At 47.2% G+C, this 22,874-nt stretch overlaps 1 protein-coding gene and 1 pseudogene across 1 annotated transcript in view; both read left to right on the top strand.

Annotated features, from left to right (window-relative positions):
• LOC148105853 (focadhesin-like) overlaps positions 1–16,644 on the top strand; it is a 32,453-nt pseudogene extending 15,809 nt beyond the window's left edge.
• The window catches only part of LOC148105852 (protein NLRC3-like), an 85,804-nt gene that overhangs the window by 50,483 nt on the left and 12,447 nt on the right, over positions 1–22,874 (top strand). The gene's annotated exons all lie outside the window — the stretch shown is intronic.

Genomic DNA, 22,874 nt, shown 5'->3' with positions numbered 1-22,874 from the left:
CTGGAGTGTGCAGTGTCCCAGCTTCTGTCTGCAAAGGCTTCAATCCCCAAAGCCAGCTCATCACTAAGAGGTGATGTCATCAAATGTCATCCTGTAGATGACATCAAGCTGTATGGGAGGAGTCAGTGAGATCCACCTGGTGAGGCCAGCAGGATGAAGATCAGTCAGAGCCAAATCCGTGCAGATGCTGAAACAGATGCTGAGAAGCCCGATGAATGGTAGAAAGATCCAGATGCTTAGAGGTGAGCTGTGGTAGGAGGGAGTCTACCACGGCTGCAGACTGTGCAAAGGTGCTACGGACATTTTCCACCACGTAGTAGCAGGATGGAAGATGCAAGCTGGGATAGCATAAACTCAAAGCACAACCAGGAAGCTGTAGTGTATAGAAACACCCGCGCCACATGTGGACTAGAAGCCCCGTCGAGCCGGTAGTAGGAGTAAGGGTCGGGGGTGCTTCAACTTCCAGAGTAGCAGCGACTGGAGAACAAGAACAAAGTGGTCTTAGTGGCAGTAGGAGCGTTAGAGGCTGTAACCCTGAAAGCAGCTTCCAGGAGAGTGCAGTCCTGGGACCGCTAAGATACTTTAGGAACACATGTACGCTGCATGATGTTACAACATTTTTGTTTAGCACAACTGTTCATAACCATCAACATCACAGCTGTTTGAGCTGTTTGAGCTGCACAGAAACAGACATCAGGTGTTTGGTGTGTTTCCTGCTGGAGAGATCGTGGATCTGTCACATCTGCGTGTGATACTGAGTAATGCTGATGATGCATTGATGGTGTTTCTTTTATGTTTCCAGCCTTCGAGCTCTTCTTGACGTCACTGGTGAGGCAGGAGATGAGTCAGATGCCGCGGGGAATCTACTTCTCAGCCCTGAGGGGGGGTAACCTCCGCTCAGACCAGGGTAAAACGGTGGCAGGGATCCCGTCGTTCATGCTCAAGACCTACGAGAAAAACAAGCAGCCTGGGCTGAAGCCAGGACTGGCAGGTGACCCAGTGACACCTCTCATTTAGTTGGTCTCAGTGATATCGACTGTATGGTGTCGTTGAACGTCACTATGAACATGTTGCTGCTTTGCCTTTAAACTCTGTAAAATCTGTCAGTCAGCATATCAAAGTTGTGTTTCTTAAATTGGTGAGGAAGAGAGAATATGTGGAGCTACAGGAAGGGACGTCTTTCTGAGGAGAGGTTTGGAAGATGAAGATATTCTGCAGATTTAATCTGTTTGGTTCTCATAAAGCCAGGACATGGTGGAGATTTCAAACAGTGTGTCTGTACCAACACGTCACTGTTGGAAGCACCATTATAACTCAGCCTCTCTGTCTGTGGTGCAGCTGGGCTGCTTCTGTCGTACAGTCTGTCTGTGCAGACCGATCGTGCTGGGAGACCCATCAGCCGCTTCCTCGTCAGCCGCAGCCGCAGTTACCAGCAGACGCTGACAGCCCTCGTTCATGAAGTACGTGTTGTCTTCTTCCATTGCTTTCTCTCTTGTTCTTTGTCGTGCACGCAGAGCTTGAAAGAGGAACTGTTTCCTTCTTCTGTGTTTTGGTGCACAGGTCAACATCCAGCCCTCTGAGTGGCACCGTGCCCTCCTCCTGCCACAGGCCTGGAGGGGCTTCATGAGCCGAGCTTTCTACGCCGTTATGGAGGTTTGTGCAGGTGTTACAAAAGCAGCACTGAGTGCTTCATAGAAATAAATGGTGTGGACGAAGAATTCAGCGACTAAAATGCACATCGTGAAGCGTGACTTCACCAGTTGGTAGTTCTGCCCTTTCCATGTGGCACCAGGACACAGTAAGACATACTGGGTGATGTGCAGCCTAACTGGAACCTACACAACACAAATGTCAGCCAGTCTGTCCTCCACAGGCCTCAGAGGCCTCTGATCTTACAGTAAAGGTCTCTGATCTTACAGTAAAGGCCTCAGAGGCCTCTGATCTTACAGTAAAGGTCTCTGATCTTACAGTAAAGGCCTCAGAGGCCTCTGATCTTACAGTAAAGGCCTCAGAGACCTCTGATCTTACAGTAAAGGCCTCAGAGGCCTCTGATCTTACAGTAAAGGCCTCAGAGACCTCTGATCTTACAGTAAAGGCCTCAGAGACCTCTGATCTTACAGTAAAGGCCTCTGATCTTACAGTAAAGGCCTCTGAGGCCTCTGATCTTACAGTAAAGGCCTCAGAGGCCTCTGATCTTACAGTAAAGACCTCAGAGGCCTCTGATCTTACAGTAAAGGCCTCAGAGACCTCTGATCTTACAGTAAAGACCTCTGATCTTACAGTAAAGACCTCTTATCTTACAGTAAAGGCCTCAGAGGCCTCTGATCTTACAGTAAAGGCCTCAGAGACCTCTGATCTTACAGTAAAGACCTCTGATCTTACAGTAAAGACCTCTTATCTTACAGTAAAGGCCTCAGAGGCCTCTGATCTTACAGTAAAGACCTCAGAGGCCTCTGATCTTACAGTAAAGGCCTCAGAGACCTCTGATCTTACAGTAAAGACCTCTGATCTTACAGTAAAGACCTCTTATCTTACAGTAAAGGCCTCAGAGGCCTCTGATCTTACAGTAAAGGCCTCTGATCTTACAGTAAAGACCTCTTATCTTACAGTAAAGGCCTCAGAGGCCTCTGATCTTACAGTAAAGGCCTCTTATCTTACAGTAAAGGCCTCTGATCTTACAGTAAAGACCTCTTATCTTACAGTAAAGGCCTCACAGGCCTCTGATCTTACAGTAAAGGCCTCACAGGCCTCTTATCTTACAGTAAAGGCCTCAGAGGCCTGTGATCTTACAGTAAAGGCCTCAGAGGCCTCTGATCTTACAGTAAAGGCCTCACAGGCCTCTGATCTTACAGTAAAGGCCTCACAGGCCTCTGATCTTACAGTAAAGGCCTCACAGGCCTCTTATCTTACAGTAAAGGCCTCAGAGACCTCTGATCTTACAGTAAAGGCCTCTGATCTTACAGTAAAGGCCTCAGAGGCCTCTGATCTTACAGTAAAGGCCTCTGATCTTACAGTAAAGGCCTCAGAGGCCTCTGATCTTACAGTAAAGGCCTCTGATCTTACAGTAAAGGCCTCTGATCTTACAGTAAAGGCCTCTTATCTTACAGTAAAGGCCTCTGATCTTACAGTAAAGGCCTCAGAGGCCTCTGATCTTACAGTAAAGGCCTCAGAGGCCTCTTATCTTACAGTAAAGGCCTCAGAGGCCTCTGATCTTACAGTAAAGGTCTCTCAGGGTTTGGTTTCTGTTGGCAGGGTCGACGTGCTGAGTTAGAGATGCTCCAGAAACAAGGCAAAGAGGATCCACAGGAGCTGCAGTACAAGCATCACTGTGCCTGGCTGTGGTGAGAACCACACTCATACTTGCTTGTATATGTGTAGACTGTGTGTATATAAATGGTAGTGCTTTTGTACAAGGTCTCTAATCTTACTGTAATGACTGTAGTGTGTGTGTTTCCCTGCTGTGTGGACCAAACTTTACATCAACACTTTGTGGTAACACCTGCACTATGTAGCCAAAATAACTGGTTCTGAACCAGCAACCTCCTGACCAGTAGACGACCTGCTCTCCCTCCTGACCATGAAGAAAGTGAATCATGGTTTTCAGGCCTGTCAGTCACAGGTGTATAAAGTCTGTGGCTCGCTGTCAGGAGCTCAGGAAGTTCCTGGACGCTGTCGTGATCGGAACAAGCATCGTTGGAAAATGTCGTGTTCACGCTTCTGCGTCTCGCAGTCCGATGGAGGAGTCTGGTTCAGCAGTTATCAGGAGACTGATACTCGTCTGACTTTGGTGGTGGAGGGATGATAGTGGGGCTGTTTTTAGAGGTTGGGCTCAGCTACTTAGTTCTGCTGAGAGGAATTCTTAATACTTCCAAATACCAAGACATTTGGGAGGATTTCATGCTCCCAACATGAACGTGTGCACAGGAAGAACCTGACTGGCCTACAAAGAGTCCTGACTTTGACCCAGCAGAACATCTGTGGGATGAATTGGAGCGGAGACTTATTTAGAAAGCATGGAGGAAGCAAACAATCCACCAAAGAAGACCCAGGACTTTGATCCAGGATTTTAGCTCCTCGGACGACAACAGGAGGACATTCCTGTCCCAAAGTCCAGTCGAAGACATTTACAGACTGTTACAAAGATGCTACGGCGTCTGTCTCAGCGCTACACCATCAAACTTACGTTCTCCAGACTTAGTTTCCCCTAAAATGTTAGTTTTTCTCAGTTTAAACATGTGATTACATTTAATCTGTAAATCATCCTGTTTCATTTACATGTGAGACGCCGTCCTGATGTTTTTGTATTACGGTTGTAAATAGACTAAAGTGCTGATGTGCATCACTGCTTTAACAGACACTGGTCACCATCTTCATCACGTTCTTCATCTTTTTAATGTGTTGTTATTATTTTTCTGACACAGGGCCAGAGATCAGCTGGCAGATGTCATCAAAGCTGCTACAAAGTGAGTCCCCTGCTCGCTCTGTTTCATAGGAAACGTTTGGTGAGCAGAGTAACCTGATGTGAGCGCTGTGACTTTCTGTGGGTCGTTTCAGGGACAGTCCTGTTGTTCAGGGAAACGCCATCTTGGCTCTGAGCGGCCTCGCCGCTGTTCTGGCGAAGTATGAGAGCAACCTGCCCACTGATGGTGACGGCAGCCTGGGGGTGAGACGCCGCAGGGTCCTGTTACACAGTGTGTTTGCTATTTCATCATCATAGAGATGCTGAGCTCAGTGCTGTTGGACTCGATAGGCTGGACCAGAGTTCGTGGCCACAGGAAGCTGGTTGACCATGGTGCTGGACACCCTGCTCAGCATCAGCAGCAGCAGCTTCAAGTCCAAAGGACGAGTTTTCCCCTGGTTTCTACACGTGAGTTTCATCAGCTTTTACATAAGAAACCGTGATTGGCAGATGATTCGAGTTCTTTAAGAGTCGTGACAGTGACGTGATGAAACAGAATCAGCTGTTTCTGAGCCTCACACTATGAACACTTTACTGACCCTCAAAAGTAAACATGCAGTGATTCACCTGCCCCATAAACCACATGTTATTCTAAATAAACACGAGCTCCGTGTGATTGTCCGTCTGTTAACTGCAGCCTGCTGGCTGCTGTGGTTCAGAGACGCTGATGTGGCTGCTGTAGCTGCAACACCAGCGTGTGTGTCAGATTAACACTGTTGGATTTGTTAGTGTGGAGCAGCTTTTATCACTCTGAGCTCTGAAAGTGTTCATCAGTGTGAGTGAGGGGAGCCGCTGACTGTCTTTAGCACCTGTGCTAACACTTTCAGCACTCGGTGCCTTTCCAGACGTGCAGACGTGCTAGCGGCACTAATGCATCCCCATGGCTTCAGAGATGTTTGAAGCTGCACTTTATCCCGAGCATGCAGTGAAGCAAAAACAACTTTATTTTGATGACTTTCTCACAAAAAGAAGCAAAACAAGCCTGAAACATCGCTGCATCGACACGTAAACCAGCTGGAGTGTATTAGCATCAATATTCCAGTAAACGTGGTTCTCACAGCTCAGCGAGTCTTTGCTCTCTAACACATGTTGCTGTTGGCTGCACAGTCGTTGTGAATATAAAGTTGCTTTCTTGCATTGATTACTTTCACCCTGTGCTGCCTCCTCAGCGCTCCTACTCGGGTGAGAACACAGCGAGCACCATAGCGCGCTCCTGTGCGAGCCTCGCCCTGTCGCTGCTCGTCTCCGTGCTCGTGGTGCGGCAGCGGGACGGTCTGACCCACATCCTGTCGGCACTGCGGGCCGGCCTCCCGGGCTCCCCCACCGCAGACGACTCCCAGGCCGTCCAGTTCCACTCCGGGCTCGGTCTCGGCATGGTGCTGTCCACCCTGCTGCACCAGCGCCTCAGGTACAGAGTCTGCAGGAGGAGATTCTGATGTGAACCAACAGCGTAACGCTTACTGACTGCCTGTGTCCTCTGTCAGTGATGAGTCTGCTCAGAAGGATGCTGATCTCCTCTTCGGCCCTCTGGATGCTCTGGAAAGTTCCTCTTTCAACCCCAACCTGGAATACAAGTACGTCCTCTCGTGTTTGCAGAGAGCAAACTGACATCACATGGTTGGTAGGAAGCTGGAAGATTCAGCCGTTACCAAGGCTGCATTTCTGCTGCTCAATAAAAGAGCTCGTTTGGCACATTTACTCTTTTTCAACAGACACATCTGGAAGCATGTTAGGAGTTAATATTCAACAGTGAAACAGGGGTTAGCATATTAAATGTGCTCTTCCATGTTCTCGCCTTCTTTCCTCAGCACTGGCTGTATACTGGGTCTGGGTCTAGTGCTGTCTGCCTTCTGCAGCAGCGGACAGAGGAGTCGACATGTCCGTGTCAGCCTGACACTCGACAAGCTGCTGGCCAACCTGCAAGACTGCAGTGGACGAGGACGCATGGTGCAGGAGGTACAGCAGCCCTGCACACGACTCACACTGACGCCAGAGCCGAGGTCCTGAAGTCTCTGACGCAGGAACAAGTCTGTGATTGTAACTCTGCTCAGACACGTTTGTGACAGAAGAAGCTGAAATAGTCGTTTTGATGAATTATCTACTAAAGACAGTTTCTGCTACATGAACATGAAACAAGAGCTAAAACTTTGAGCCTGATGCTGATGTGTGAACTTTGACCTATGACCTCGAAGCACTAAAATGTGTATCTTATGATGTTTACCGTACAATTGGAACAGATTCGGCTTCTATAAGCTGTGAAAACGTGTCGTCGTGACCTTGTAGAGCAAATAAAAAGTGTGTAACACAGATAAGCTTTGTTTACTGTCCAAGGTGGAGACGCTGCACGGCCAGTGTGGGGTGAAGGTTGAAAACTGTGCCGTATAAAGTTTTCACTGACCTTCACATGTGTGTGTGCAGGTGTTGGCGTACTCTGTGGCGTGTGTGAGCGTCTCAGCGTTCAGCGCAGGTCTTATTGACGCCGCCAAGGCCGAGGAGGTCACGGACACGCTGCGCAGCCTGACTGAGGAGAGCCAGCAGGTCAGTAGGAGAGCTGATGGGGTCATTCTGGCTCCAGCAGCTCTTTGTGGTTTCATTGATGACCCTGTGTCCCCAGACCCCGGGCTTCTCGCTGGCTCTGGGGTTAGCGGTCCACGGGCTGTCGGTGTGCGGCCACGGCAAAGCAGAGCACATCCACCCTCACCTGCTCGCAGCCTGGATCAGAATCTTACTGGCTGAGGTACAAAACCTCACTTTCTACATCTCAGCCTAAATGTTCATGTAAACGATGTCCAATCACGTGAAAGGATGTTTGGGGTCCCAGCGCTGACCTTTGTGTTACAGGGCTGTCCCACCATGCAGCGGCTGGCTGCTGTCAACGGGCTGGTGGCGTTGGTGGGATCAGAGAGTTACCTCGTTCAGGTAAGACGCTGCAGCTTCATGTTATCACCTGCTGTTGTGTTTCTGAGGATGTCTTTGTTTAGTGGTTTCAAGCATGTGGAGCCATAGATGATCGAGGTCATGTGACCCTGTAAGGTTTGAGGAATCACCATGGTTACCATAGGAACACACTGGCAAACCCAGTATTTAAAAAGATGTGATGGATGCAGATCTGTGTCTTCTGTGCAGCCATGTGAAGCGTCCCCGTGTTCATAAAGAGATGCAAACACACCTTTAGTTGAATGAATATGAATGAATGAATGAATGCTTTATTGGCCATATGCAGGTTGCCCCGCAGAGGAATGGGACCCCCCCCGACTTACACACATAACAAAGACATCACATGGGGATACAGTCGGAGATCGGCAGCGTTACCGATTAAACACTGAAAAAAGTGCACAACAATGGGAAAGTACAAGAGGAAAAAAAGAGACCTCTACTCATGCTGGCACCTATGGGAGGACAGCATGAGAACAGGAAACAAAAAAACTCCTCTGCACAAAAAAAGCACATAAATGTCCAACATAAACATAACATAACATAAACATAACACATAAATGTCCACAGTACAACATTGGAGCACGTGACCACAGGGTTGGGTAGGGGGTGAGGAGTAATCCGAAGGAAACACAGCAGTCCTCCTGCACAGCGCTACCATTCCAGCACGACACCCAGACCCGCCGTGTTCCCCCACAGGAAACAAGCATTGAAGGTGTTTGGAGAGGGAGGGGGATGAGTGCGTGCTTATCAGTGTAAGTGTGTGTGTGTGCGTGTCCAGAGTTCAGCTGAGACAGTGTCCTCCGCTCTATCTAAGTAAACAGTCTGCCAACCAACCCAGGTGGGCTTGGGATGGGAAGAACAGTCATCACACAGTCGTTATCAGGGAGTTGTTGTTGCACCAGCCTTGGGCCCACAGCTGGCACCGTGGTTTCCACATGTTGAATTCGTAGATTTTTCTGTTATACGAGCAGCTCAGGAGAATTTAAAGCTGATTCATTAACACTCGGACGCTGGTCTCTCGATCTCCCGTTGGAGAGCCGCGAGCCTCCCCATGATGGTATCAAACTTCTGGTCCGTGGTGTTGTCATTCTTTTGATTCTGAGACCTCACAACTGCAGTGACCCGTTCTGTGATGTGATCCAACTTTCACTCAAGGGTCTCATTTTGAGCAGGGCCCTCTCTGATGTATCCCACCATACGCTCAATGGTGTTGTTTTGAGTCTTCACAGCAGCTGTAAGCGTCTCCAAGGTGTTAACCATGCTGCGTTCGTTGTGAGAGGCCGCGCCTCGTCCCATCGCTTCGATTCCAGCGGGCAGCCTTGGGGGGGTTTGAACAGCCGGTTCCGCTCTCTCAATTCTCCGATAAGTCAGGGCCAAGCCAGCTCCGATCAGCAAGAACCCTGTTATCATGGTTCCGAATAGGTAGATATCTTCAGCGTCCTCGATCGACAGTCCCGCCAGGCACATGACTCTCCATGTCTGCCACCCGTCCATCGTGTATCCGGCAGGGAAAGTCCCTCCAGGGCACTCGGGCTCTCCCGAGCCCAGACTTCTCGTTGAGAAGAGGGTGTCAATAGCATTCAGAGACCAGTTGATCAAATCCAAAATTCTCTTTAGGTTTTAGAGAACAGACTGTGAGAGACTGTTCGAGGGAAAGTAATGAACATGAGACAGACAAGGACACAAGAGGTTAAGCAGGGAAGATAAGGGGAAGGAGGAGAGGAGAAAAAAGTGCAGCTGAAGTTAGCGACAGTGATGCTGATTCTCCTCTGATGCAGCTGAAGAGTGAGACGGAGCTCGTGTCCAAGCAGCAGAACAGGCTGAATGAAGTTATTCGGGCCGTCACACAGGTAAGAGTTTACTTATCACATATTACTTTACTCTGATTACTACACACGATACTCTCCCCTCTGCTCGCTCCTCAGAGCGTCTGTTTCAGCCACTTGTCGGCTCTTTGGTTGCAGATCATCACGTTCTCTGGAGCCATCGGTTTGCAGTCCAACAGCCTGTTTGCTGGGACATTTGCACCTGGCCCACATGTCCAGCAGTCACAGTCACACAGCAGGTAACACAGGAGTCAGTGGGCGGAGCAGAGCTGGATGCAGCGTCAGTAACACTTTAAAATGATCTACTGGGCACTAACTACTTTGATCCAACTCCCAGTTCCTCCAGATTTCAGTTACCTCTCAGAGAAAAGTGTCGTCAGATCCACGACGGAGTTCGTCACAGAAGCTGGACAAAAAGGTTTGTGACATCTACAGAGGTCGTTGTGTTTGAAGCTGTAACTCTGTAACATCGTCTCTCTCTGGGCGCAGGTCCTCAGTCCTCCCATCCAGGCCTGGTTAAGACCGCTCTCACCGCTTTGGCGTCAGTCGGCGCCTCTTTCCAGTATCCGCCCATCAACTGGAGCGCCGCTCTTTCTCCTTTAATGAGGATGAGCTTTGGTAAGAGTTGTCGCTCAGTGCTGTCCGTGAAGCCACAGATCCTGTTCAGTCGATGTTGTTGTTGTGTTTTGTAGGAGAGGATGTGCAGCATCAGTGTGTTGTCCTGGCAGCCTGTCAGACCCAGTCCTCCCACAGCGGTGCTCTGTTTTTGGGCTCCTGGTTGTGGCCTCCCCTGGTCCACAGTCTCAGTGTAAGTTCAGTTGGGTATTAGCGCTGTGACGGCTGATATTCAGTCTCCATCAGGTTTATAGGCTGGTCCACTTTAATCTGTTGTTTCTTGATATCCAGCTTATATTTGAACAGGTTTCTTTAGGTGTTCTTAACAGAAACAGGAGCATCTACTGCCTCACCTCTGAGCTCAGCTGTTTCTCAGTCGTACAGCAGCTGAAGAAATGTCTGAATAATCAGCGTTTGGCTTCTAAAGCTGAACAGATGCTCTTTAACCACGACACACATCCAGTCTGTCTCTGCTGTAGGAGAGCGTGCTGAGTCCAGTACAATGATGAAGGCTTCAGAGATCCTTACTGGCTGTCTGTCTCCCCCAGTACCAGACCCGGGCCCACCTCTATGAGACTCTGGGCTCGTGGATGAAGCACGTGACTGAGGACAAGCTGCAGGTGTATGTGGAGAGTTTGGGGGTGCAGCAGTTTGAGGAGGACCTCCGACCCCAGCGCGCGTCCCTGTGTCGCTCTGTGCTGCGGGGCCTGGCTCAGGCCATGGCCCTCCCAAACCCCTCTAGCAGCTGCTGGACCATCCTCTGCTCTGCCACGGAGAAGATCTTCACCTTCCTGCCCGACCGAATCCAGGTGCAGTGTAGCTGCTGACTGTTATCACTGACACGTAGAAGCTTTTTCTTTGATGCATGGCTCTGTCCCTGGTTTTACGCTCGGGGATCGTGATATCCTCTGATGTTCCCATCCACCCAGAGACACGAACAGGAGCATAAACCCATTTTATTCAAAGCAAGAAGCTGTGACAGATGCTGCTGTAGGTGTGCAGAGCTTCAGTCACCGGAGCTCGGCTGGAAATGAGCTCTTCTCATCACCACAGCAGCTTCAGCCCATCGTTAGCTCAGCTGTAAGAACACCTCGATGGGCAGGGACCAAACACAGCATCATAATAACAACAGTGGTAACTGGAACAGTTACAGTAACAGGTCACAGAGCTCTGGCCCCTCCCTGTCTGTATCTCACATATCTGTTTCCTGTGCTCAGTTATTATATTAATGACACGAGCATAAGTAATACGTAATTATCTTGATGGATGTTGGACGAGGAGGCCTGATAGAAATGTCAGTCAGGTTTATAATAAGTGCAAAGACAGGATGTGCAGCAGGTTCCTGTTAGTGTTCGTTTGATGTCGTCAAACTCAAAAGTTAAAGATGTCGAACTCTTGGATACAAACTGGGTGCTTCAGTGAAACATGCAAACATTTGTACATGTTTTGGTGGGATGGCTGTCTGGGTTTATTAGGACAATATGAAGTTTGCAAACATAAAAACAGAATGCAGTCACGTGCATTAGCCTGATTACATCCATAGCAGAACACACAGGACATGTCAGCTGGATAAACTGAGTAAATGAAGTGCAGACAGGAGCATCAGAGCATTTCCTCTGACAACAGTCTGTGTGTGCAGACTAACTGTGGCACTGCTTGAAGAGCAGGTTGTCTGATGTAGGACAACAGCTGCTTAATAGGCCAGATGTTTTCAGCTGGAGAAAGGTGAGACGCAGGTCTTTGTAACGATGAAGTCTGGCTGTAGTAAGACAGATGTGTGTGCCAGTTCCAAAGACACTAACGACCTTCATACCTTCAGAGATGCAGGGTCTGCTCCTCCTCCTCTTCATGAGGAAGAATGTCACGTTTGATGCACCTGGTCAGAGACGTGTTTACAGTTTGCTGCAGTCCATTTAAAGCTGATTCTGCCCGTAGAAGAAGACCTCTGGACCATGGTCACATGACCTCTGGACCATGGTCACATGACCTCTGGACCATGGTCACATGACTTCTGGACCATGGTCACATGACCTCTGGACCATGATGCAGCTGTAGCTAGCACGTCTGCTCGCTCTGGCTAACAGTGATTTCTGTGACACAGCTGTCGCTGTTTCTGCCACTCGAGACCTCCTTTGACCTTTGTTCATGCAGGTCGTCACGTTGAGACTCGTTCACAGGAGAGAGCTGATCTAGACCAGCGTGATCTCGACCAGCGTGATCTAGACCAGCGTGATCTCGACCAGCGTGATCTAGACCAGCGTGATCTCGACCAGCGTGATCTCGACCAGCGTGATTTAGACCAGCGTGATCTAGACCAGCGTGATCTCGACCAGCGTGATCTCGATCAGCGTGATCTCGACCAGCATTTTCAAAGTACAATAACAGAAACAGGAAAACAGTCAAACAGCTAAAGTTGTGTGAGGATCACGGGCAGTTAGACTCATTTTAGCCTTTGTCCAAATCCTCTGTCGTCTTTACGTTGAGCAGCATGTTTCTGAACCTGTGGCATCATTAACCTCATCAGTCTGAAGAACAGCACAGTGCTCGTGTTTCATGGTACTTGATGCTACATTTCAGCTTTTGAACGGCTGGAATTATTTAGTTGATGATATGTGCGCTGGTGTGTGTCGCCTACCATTGGCTCCCTGAGTTTAACAGCTGCTAATAGCTGAACCTGTTAGCCGTGCTCTGTTCACCTTTCTGTGAAATCAGCTGATCTCCTTCAACCTGCTGTCTTTGTCTGTTTTGAAACCTTTGTGTGGAGCAGTCTAACAGTTAAAGCCTTTTATTCGTCCTGCTGCTGGGCCCTGCTGGCATTGAGCTTTGCCTCTTTAACACATGAACACAGGTTCAAAGGTGTTTAAATGAGACATTTTAACTAAAAAATAACAATTTTTGTGTTTGTGTTTGATTTCTTGTACATTTATTTCAGGATGATGAAGTGGATCTGTATGTGGGCGTGGCCAAGTGTCTGTCTGAGATGTCTGACACAGAGATTGAGAGGATCATGAAAGTCTCTGAGGTACAGTGTTAATAACACCAGCAGAAAATGAACAGAGGGACCACGTCCACTGTTTCCATGTGCTGAAGCGCGGGCAGAAGTACGTTTGGTTTACAGGTTCAAAGACATGTTGTTGGTCTCATAGTGGAAATGGAAGTAATTCCAGTGACCTGTAGCTCATATTGCTTTATTACTTATAGCTGTCAGTGTGTGGACAGTAAAACCTGCATTCTTCCTGATGCCCAGCAGGGGGCCCACTACACAAGTGTGTATTTCTAAAAGGAGCACTTTAAATAAACGTTCAGTTTGATCAAATGTAACCATATAGTGATTTAAGTTAAAAGCTTTCAGTAATTTAGAGGAATCTTCCTCACATGGTTACTTTATTCACTTCAACAACAGTCGTGCTTTATACTGTGAGGTCGACCCTGCAGTAATAATACAAAGAAAAACCAACAATCATATGAGCCCCTATGAGCAGCACTTTGGCGACAGTGGGAAGGAAAAACTCCCTTTTAACAGGAAGAAACCTCCAGCAGAACCAGGCTCAGGGAGGGGCGGGCCTCTGCTGTGATTGGTTGGGGTAAGAGAAGGAAGACGGGATAACTAAACATGAAATGGTGACAGGTGTTTAGTTTGAAGCCCTCTCAGCTGCTGCTGACCCTCGTTGTCAGATCCTCTGCTGGCTTCCTTTCAGCACACGTGCGGTGATCACGTCACGCCTGTCATTCAGTCTGTGACGGTTCGTTGAAGCTCAGCGTGCGCTGTGGCTTTAACATCTCTGCGTTCTGTTTAGACTCAAATGGAGAAGACCTGCTTCGTCTTAGCCTACCTGACCTCTCAGGGACGAGTGCCCCTCCTTAGTCTTAATGATGTCATTGCTGGGGTCCTCCGTGGTTGGCCGAGCCGCAGAGTGGGGTGGCTCCTCCTGCAGACGTTTTACCAGTGTCGCCTGGCAACCAGCATCAACACAGGTGAGACAGGAAGGCGTTCCTACTGCGTGGAAAGTGGATCTCTCCTGATCTAACAGACAACTGACACCTGTGTGTTTTACCATGATGGTTTTCATTTAGTCAGCATCTTTGTCACAGGCATCTCCAGACGGGTGGAGTGGCTCCTGGAGCTGATGGGACGTATCCGAAATGTTGCCTACGGCGTAACAGACGTCCAGCGTGGAGACACCAGATCGGTATGTTTCTGAGTGACCGCCATGTGACTCCCACACATCCTCCTCTTCCTCCCAGCAGCTGAGCTTAGCTAAATGCTGGTCCACCATGACGGTGCCATGTTAACTACAGCGAGGCTGCTCTCGAGCATCAGCAGTAGAGCAAAGCTTGCTGCTGTTTGCTTCTTCTGTGTATCTGAGTTGGTGGAAGCAGATTCTGTGTCGTGTGTTTCTAACTGAGTGTGCTCTGCAGGCCACCGACTTCCTGTTCCAGCTCTTTGCTGCTGCAGTAGTTTCCTGGAGTGACCACATCATGCCACTCCTCTTTGGCATCCGGGTGCAGTGGTTTCCATGGCAGCCAGACCCCAAGCCTCAGGCTCTAACACACGGTCTATATGGCGAGGAGTCGTCGGTGGACGGCGCCCTGTCCCGGTGCCTGTTAGCGATGTCCCACAGCCTCCCTCGGCTCCTGGACAAGGAGCCCTGGAGCAGCCAAATGCCCAAGGTCAGTGTTTGTGCTGTGAACTTTGAACTTTAGCTCAAATGTCACTCGTTGTAAAGGTGCAGAAGGGATGACCCCGTGTGTGTGTCTCAGTTCATAGACTGGCTTCTCAGCATCATGGAAGCTCCTGACCAGAGCGTGTCAGCATCAACGGTCAGCACAGCCAGAGGTGAGCAAAGCAGCCTTTTTCCTACTTACACATTTCATAATATTTCACTCTGTGTGAACCACAGCAGTACACAGACTGTTGTCTCCATAAACTACTTCATGAAATCACATCTAAACAGTTTAATTAGATATAGATTATTATTATTACGATCCTTGTGCAGGTCTCATTGAAATTAAGACCTGGCCTGAGTTTTGTCAGGTTCTTACATCCTCGAGGTAAAAACGTCACTATAAAGCCAAAAGTACTCCCCTCTCCAAACCACTGAATGCAGGTGTTCAGTCACTTGTGGCCACAGGTGTATAAGCCCGAGCAGGTGTTTGTGCTGCTGATAGGATGGCACCTGAACACAAACTCCAGTTGAGGTGACAAAGTGGAAGCAACTGGGAACGACAGCGTCTCTGCTGTGAAGTGATAGGCCATCTGAAATCGAAGGGCGGGGTCAGCCACAGCGTAAACTAAGCACTTTCTAACATTCATCCATGTTCAAGGATGGCTGGCGAGCAGACTGGGATCAAACCACCAACCTTCCTATTAGCAGATGACCTGCTGAGCTGGAGCTGAGCTGTGCAGCGGTTTAAAGCGCAGCAGCAGCAGAGACCATGACTCAGACTTCATGTGACAATCGAAGCAGTCTGGGCGTGGTGGAGAGTTGTTCCAAGTGTAAAGCTTGGAGAGGGCGATTGTGGTGTGGTATTTTACACAGCTTCGTGCGTCCAGCCCGACTGTACTGCAGCACAAAGCACAGTGAACGGGTTTGTGTGGAAGAACTTGACCTCTTTGGGATGAGTTGGAGCGAGGACTCAGCCACACCTTCTGATCCAACATCAACCTGACCTGCTGAAGCTGTTATAGTTGCAAACTAAATCATATGTATTCAGGATGGAAAGTCAGAGAAGTGCACGTGTGTGAAGGTAGACGAGCGAACACTTTTGGCAATAGTGTATTTTCATAGGTTTCACTAAAGTGACCAGTACACCACCAGCTGTGGTTTCTTCTTTACTGGTTTTGCCCCAGAAGCTAAACCTTCGTGGTAAAGCCTGTATGTTCAGGTCTCCTTGTGAAATGCATCGTGTGTTTCATGGACTGGTTCTTATGCAGCACTGTTCTTCTCTGAGCGGTTTATACTCATCCACGCACGTCTTTCTGTGCTTACATCGCACTGCTGTGGATGCAGATGTGTGTATTCAGGTTAGAAGCCTGAATTTCAGCTCAGACACATGCAGTTTGTAGTTTCTGCTGAAATATTTCTGTCAGTGATCACAGAGACAGAGCAGTCCAACCAATCATGGCCTCCATGAACCTGGTTGTGTCGGAGCTCCACCCTCACCACGTCCCTCAGACAGGGTCGTTGGACTGTTAGTTTCTCTGCACTGTTGCAGGTTATCTCACAATATCAAGTTACCATAGAGGGGACTGTTGTGATTCAGCTCTATATACACAAATGATGATTTGGCCAAATGAGCTCCACAGGCCTCATCTGTGGCAGTCTTTACATGAGAACTAATGCACCATGTTTATTGACACTCAGCTGACAGCACTGTTGGAAAACAAGGTGTGGAAAGAGCAGGTGGTATTTTAAGGTTTACTCAAACATCAGTGTTTATACAGGCAGGATATGCTGAAAAAATGACCTGGTCTTCAGAACAGCCATCTGATTTCTCTGATTTCTCTGATCTCTCTGATCTCTCTGATTTCTCTGATTGCTCTGATTTCTCTGATCTCTCTGATTCCTCTGATCTCTCCTGTGGTTCCTTTCAGCTGCTCTGTTGGCACTCAGGTCCTCTGCAGAGTTCAAGAAGAAAGCCGTGTGGACCAGAGCGTACGGCTGGTAGCCCAGAGGAGCCTCGGTGTCCTGCTCAGGCGTTGCTGCTCGTACACAAAGACACACACGGCTGCTGGTCTGAGCTGCTGTTTAATGTTAGACAGTAACTGTACTGTAGGAATCTGTGCTGTCAATAAAAGTGCAACAGAAATCATTTTGGGTCTAGAACATCCTTTTCTCTCTTTACAGCAGATCGTTAAATTCGACTTCATCCGTAACTCCAACGAGCTGTGACTTCATGTTACTTCCTCTTCCTGTTCCACTTCGCCAGGTGGTGGTGCCTCTCCTTCAGCAGCTGCCCGACTGTGAGCGAGGCTCCTGAAAACAAAGCAGTGTTTTACATCACAGTTACACAGTTACACAGTTACACCACAGTTACACTACAGTTACACTACAGTTACACAGTAACTGAACAGTTACACTACAGTTACACCACAGTTACACAGTTACACCACAGTTACACTACAGTTATACTACAGTTACACTACAGTTACACAGTAACTGAACAGTTACACTACAGTTACACCACAGTTACACAGTTACACCACAGTTACACTACAGTTATACTACAGTTACACTACAGTTACACAGTAACTGAACAGTTACACTACAGTTACACAGTAACTGAACAGTTACACTACAGTTACACCACAGTTACACAGTTACACCACAGTTACACTACAGTTATACTACAGTTACACTACAGTTACACAGTAACTGAACAGTTACACTACAGTTACACTACAGTTACACAGTAACTGAACAGTTACACTACAGTTACACTACAGTTACACAGTAACTTCATTCATGACACCAATTTAACATCCCCAGATAGAAGATCCTCCTCAGTGTTGTCACCACAGACCTGGTCAGAAAGTTCGGACACCAACTATGATGATATGACAGTGAGGCCTGTAACTGTTCTTCATCATCCTAGTCTTCCTCAGGAAACTGTCACTCGTTTTTCCAACAGTAACAAATCAGGAGAACCTGAGAACGTTTTGTGTTCTTTTCCTTCAGTCTGTTCTAGTTCAGCTGGATTTAGGTCGTGTTAGTGAAGCGACCGACCTCTGTGTCTAACATCTTTTTGTCTTAGTTAAGGTTCTCGTCTAAACGTGTTTGCTGTTCATCAGCCTCACAACGGCACGACTAACCGTCTCATTAACCCTCATCCAACCAGCATGTTTAACATACAAGGACGAGCGACTGAGGACCACAAGAGTTAAAAAACTAATAATGGTAACATATTTCTTACTTCTGTAACGATTATGCAGTATCTAAAGAAAAAAGTAAAACTGTCTCTGCAACGTTGCAGTGGCCTATGCTGCAAGTATGAAATGTATAGTTTAATCTATCTTACAGCTTTTATTAAGTTTAATCCACATAATTACTCAGAAAACCTCACTGGTATCAGAGCTTTCAGTCATTTTAAGTATCATTTGCACAGGGAAGTTGTGTGTAAATATGGACAGAATCAGATCAGTGCCCACCAAAAGTGAGTCTGATTTATCGAGACAAACTTTAACGTGGCTGCACGCAGAAGCTGAAACAACCAAAGCTAATGAAAGTAGTGGCTGACTGAAGACGACTGCAGTGACCATAAATGTAAAGGAGGAGCTTGGACTCAAACAAACGTGCTCCTGTGCAGCACGTCCATCAGGTGACTGTAATGTCACAAAGGGTTGTTCTCCGTCTTACCAAGAGTGAGGACAGGCAGGTAGAGCGCCAGCACCACGGGCAGGTGGCTGTTTGGAGCTGTTGTTGAGTTGAGTGGACACGACTGGGAGGCCGTTTGCTCAACATAAGGCAGCGCCTGATAGATGGTGGCAGCTGAGAGAGAAACAAAAAGGGGAACAAACGCTTCACTTGCTGTGCTTTTACTTCATTCACTATCACAGTGTTATTGGCCTGTGTGTCGCTGATATACAGAACGTTCCTCCAGCACTTCTGCTTACAGCACAGAGGTTACTCACTGCAGCTGGAATGCACTGTGCTCATTTCCTGGCTTCATATCATCAGCTCTGCTTGGCTAACCCATTTCCTGTTGGCTCCCAACACTTCCCTTACACAACACTCTGACCACACAATGAACCTCGTAATGTTGAGAAGTCAAAGTACTTATGAGCTCAGCTTTCAGTTTGTTGGAATAAAAGATGGAAACTCGATGATTTCCACCTACACTGGAATGTAAACTGGCTGTTTAGGGGGAGGGTTTCTGCCCTGGGTATCTGCTTAGAGGGAAAGTAAGACGTCATGGTTTAAAAATGTAGATAGTTTGACACATTAGTAAAATAATTGCATTAGTGCTGAGAGGTCAGGTCCAGGGAGTGCTGTTCAACTGTAAGGTACTAAAAGCTTCTTAAAGCTCTGCATCCTGTGTGCTTTTAAAACGATTTATCAAAGTAAAGTTGAAGTTTGAAAAGCTGATGTGTTTGTGCATCACTGTAAAACTACATTATTGGGTTCAAACGCAGCTGCGTCCTTATAAAACCTGCGGTGCATACCGGAGGAGGTCCAGGACGTTCCAGAAGAAGAGCTGCACACACACCACCGGTTTACTCTGCAGCTCTGAACCAAAACAACAAAAGTGCACAAGTGTGTCAGACTACAGATTCTAGAATCAGAACTGCTGATTTCATTACTCTGAACTTTTAAAGGCAGGTTTTGTATCTGAGAGCAGGGACACTTGCTGTGTTCAGTGTGACTCGTCTCTGCAGAAGGTCAGGGCTCTGATAGTTACAGTTAGTGGGTGACTTACTGGGCAGGTGGATCCTGAGTGTCTGTTGAGTCAGGGTTCATTATGGTCCTGGTTGCTACTGGAAATAAAGAAACAAAAGGAGGGTGTGTTGTTCAGGAAGTACAGACTGTAGCTCAGCAGGTAGAATTACTAACTGGAAGGTTGGAGGTTTGATCCCTGGCTGCTCCAGTCTGCACGCCACGGTATCCTTGGGCAACATATGGAACCCCGACTTGCTCTCTGATGCATCCATCATAGTGTCATTGTTAGAAAAAGAAGTGCTTGTGTGAATGAAGCACGCTGTATAAAATGCTTTGACTGCTCATATTGAAAAGCAGCTTATAAGAACTGGTTCATTTTCCAGATAATTCCACTATTAAGACAACAGACATTTGGGAGGCTTTCTCCTGAGAGTAACACTGAAAGTCTTGCTGCTCCTCCACAAAATTAACTCTTCAGTTTAGATTTGATTAAAGACACAGCTCAGCTAAACACAACTCAAACTAATCTACACTATTTTTCTTTATTACGCAGCATTTTTATAACTATTTCCAGATGTTTCTAAAGATGAAAACAGAATTAAACTCCAGCCTGATCCGTTTCTGAGGTTCCTGACTCTGAACGTCCCTCAAACGCCTCTCTGATCGTTTCCTTCCGTCGCTTTTACTTTCGCTTTCGTGAATGTTGTGGCGCAGTTGATCGTCTCCATGTTAAGGTAACGTTAGCAGTCTGTACTGTTTTCCTGGCTAACATCAGCTGTGTGCAGCTTAGTTTCAGCATAAATCTGCTTCGTTTTATGTGAGATCAGAGTCTGGGAATGAGACAGAAACAGTTAGTTGATGATCAGCAGCTGAACTCAGAGTCGATGTTACTGTGGATCCACTGACTGATGACTGTAGGCAGCTTCTCCTGCCTCCATCAGTCTGTTATGGAAGCCCGTTTCCGCCACAAAAAAGGATCCATTCTCCAAATTTCGACTTATTAACTCGAAATTTCGAGTTAGTTTTTTCAAAATTTCGAGTTATGGAAACGGAAAACGGGCTTCCAGTCTGTGGATGTTCATTAACTGCTGACAGTGAGACAGGGGTGTCCTTGTTGCTTTTCGGAAGTCGCTGCCAACATTTCATCTATAAAATGCATTTCTCTGCTCGTTCACTATAGTCTGCTGTCGTATTTGTATGCAGGTTATTTTCCTTTTTCAGTTTAACTGGTGATATTCATTCGTGTATTGTAGGTGAATGCGCTGATGCTAGATCATAAATTCTGCAGAGTTAGTAAACTGGCCGTTTTTGCGCAATAATTCCTGTTTCATGTTCAAACCATCAGACAGAAACTCTGTTTTTATGTTCTTCAGCCTGTTGTTCTTGAGGTAATCTGTGATGCGTTTAATGACCCTCCACATGCTCTGAGGGTCATTTGAAGAGAAATAGAACTTCATCTTTAGAGCATAAGTGGGTTTTTGCCCTCTTTATGCCCGCGGTCAGGCTCTGTTTATTGTAGTATAACACTCATAGGACACGGTGTCCTGCTGCACACACACTGCACACAGACTGCACACACACTGCACACACACTGCACACAATGACAGCTGCAGAGTTTGTGTCTGATGTATTAAGTATGAAACACTGTTGGGCTAAAATCTGGTCAGAATGAATCCAGGTGCAGGTGTGTCAGTTTAGGACCACTGGACTAACATCCAAGTGCTCACAATATAAAGTGTATTCTGTAGTAACATCCTGGTGTTGCAGCAACAGTCCCACATGGAAACGTCAACAGTCAAACTCAAAATCTCTTTTTGTCAACAATAAAATGACAGCAGACCAATTTGAACAAAGTTGGTAAAAAGCTTCAGAAATTAGTAAAATATTAAAAAGTGTCTTGATGCTCAGTCATCCAGGTAAGGGTTAGGTAATGCTGTGATTGCAGACATTCCCCAACTCTCTGTGAATGGGACTCATGGCCATTGATCAGTGGTTGTTGATCAATGGCCATGACCTCCCAGCCATTGTGCAAATGTCCTGTTTATAAGGTTGGAAACCTGCAGTCAGCTGAGACTGAAGGAGTCACCTGGATGAGTCATGAAACGTTTCTCCCACTGAAAACATCCAGATGAACAGAATCAACTTTTGGGGATTAAAACGTGTCTGAATTAATCAGTGGGTGCTGAGTGGGTCAGTCAGGTAGAAAGTGTGTGTGAGCTGATGTGAATTGAGCAGCATGGATCAGTGTGAGGACAGAGAGGAGGGAGTCCCTCCCTCTAAAAGCACTCTGTGTGGGGAACATGAGAGCCAGACCAAAGCTCAGAGGTGAGATGACCATCTCTAACTGTCCATGACTCTTCTCCATGTCACAGCTCAGCACTCACATCACTGCTCCATCATTATTCACAGGAACCAGCCTGGACCTCCACCCAGCTCTGTGTCCTGTAAGAGTGACGCGTCTAAAGATGCCATCATTGAGTTTAAAGTCTCTGCTGCAGAGAGGTGAGCTGTTAGTAACAAGAACTCTCTGTTTAAATGATTTTGATGTTTCCTGGTTTCTAAAATGCATCTCTGTAGCAGAGCAGTGTCTCCAAGGACACACAGGCTCAGCTGTAACTGTCAGTTTATCTGGTTTTAAGACACATTTGGACACAATTGGCTGTTTTTAACTATGTATTTTAATCAGAGGTGTAAATTTAGACCTCACACATCTGGATCCTAAACTATGATAGAAACAGCTGCTAGCAGTGGGTAGTTTGACTTTGATACGCTGCTCTAGAAAGCAAACAAAGGTTTGTGCAGCTCCTCTTCAGAAAAGTGTTGAGAGAGCAGCTGCTGTATTAGACAAAGGCTCGTCGTGTGAGCCCAGATGTGTGTAACAGCTGGATGAAAGAGAACCATCACAGTCACGTCTCCATCCCGCCTTTATTAATGAACTTCCTGTTGCTTGCAGATGACAGGAACACAAAGTGTTTGTGCCACGTGATGCTGCAGGATTTGTTAACATGTCCATGATGGTAACATCTCCTCGTCTAACTGCAAACACATGAGCGCTCCTAACGGCAGCTATCACAGCCACACAGGCAGACTGTGTCTCACTGTTGCATTCAGGGACATTTGTTTTCCTGTAAAAAGCTGAACTCTAATCTAAGAGGACTGTTACTGACAGGAAACAGCTGCATTATCTGCAGTCTGTGTGATCACAGCTGCTTCAATCACTTTATCAGAGAATTGATCATTGAATAAAACATGTTTGTGTCTGCAGAGGTCAGAGGTCACAGTCTGCAGGATCCAGCTGTCCGTCTGTAAGGAGTGATGGGTCCAGAGATTACCCTCCAAACTTCAGTGCTGAACCTGGACCAAAGAGGTCAGAGACCTGTGATGACTCCTTTACATGTTTGTGTTTTCCTGGATAAATATGACCAAAGATTCATTAAAAAGATAAAAATATTAGACTTTGTCCTGTAGCGCTGTGTGACAGGCAGGATTGGACCCAAACACAACAGGATGAAGTCAAAGAGGCAGCTTTATTTCAGCTGTGAACATGCAAACAGCAGAAATAAGGAAACATAACTGTAGGTTTGCAGTGAATGAAGCCTCAACTCGACGCTCCACTTTGTCCCTCTTTTCCTTCTCCAAACAGCCACATCAGGAGTCTTT

The sequence above is a fragment of the Neolamprologus brichardi genome, chromosome 3 (genome assembly GCF_056152115.1).
Source record: "Neolamprologus brichardi isolate AB-2024 chromosome 3, ASM5615211v1, whole genome shotgun sequence".
In the NCBI taxonomy this organism is placed as follows: Eukaryota; Metazoa; Chordata; class Actinopteri; order Cichliformes; family Cichlidae; genus Neolamprologus; species Neolamprologus brichardi.
This window is presented reverse-complemented; position numbering and strand designations above follow the sequence as displayed.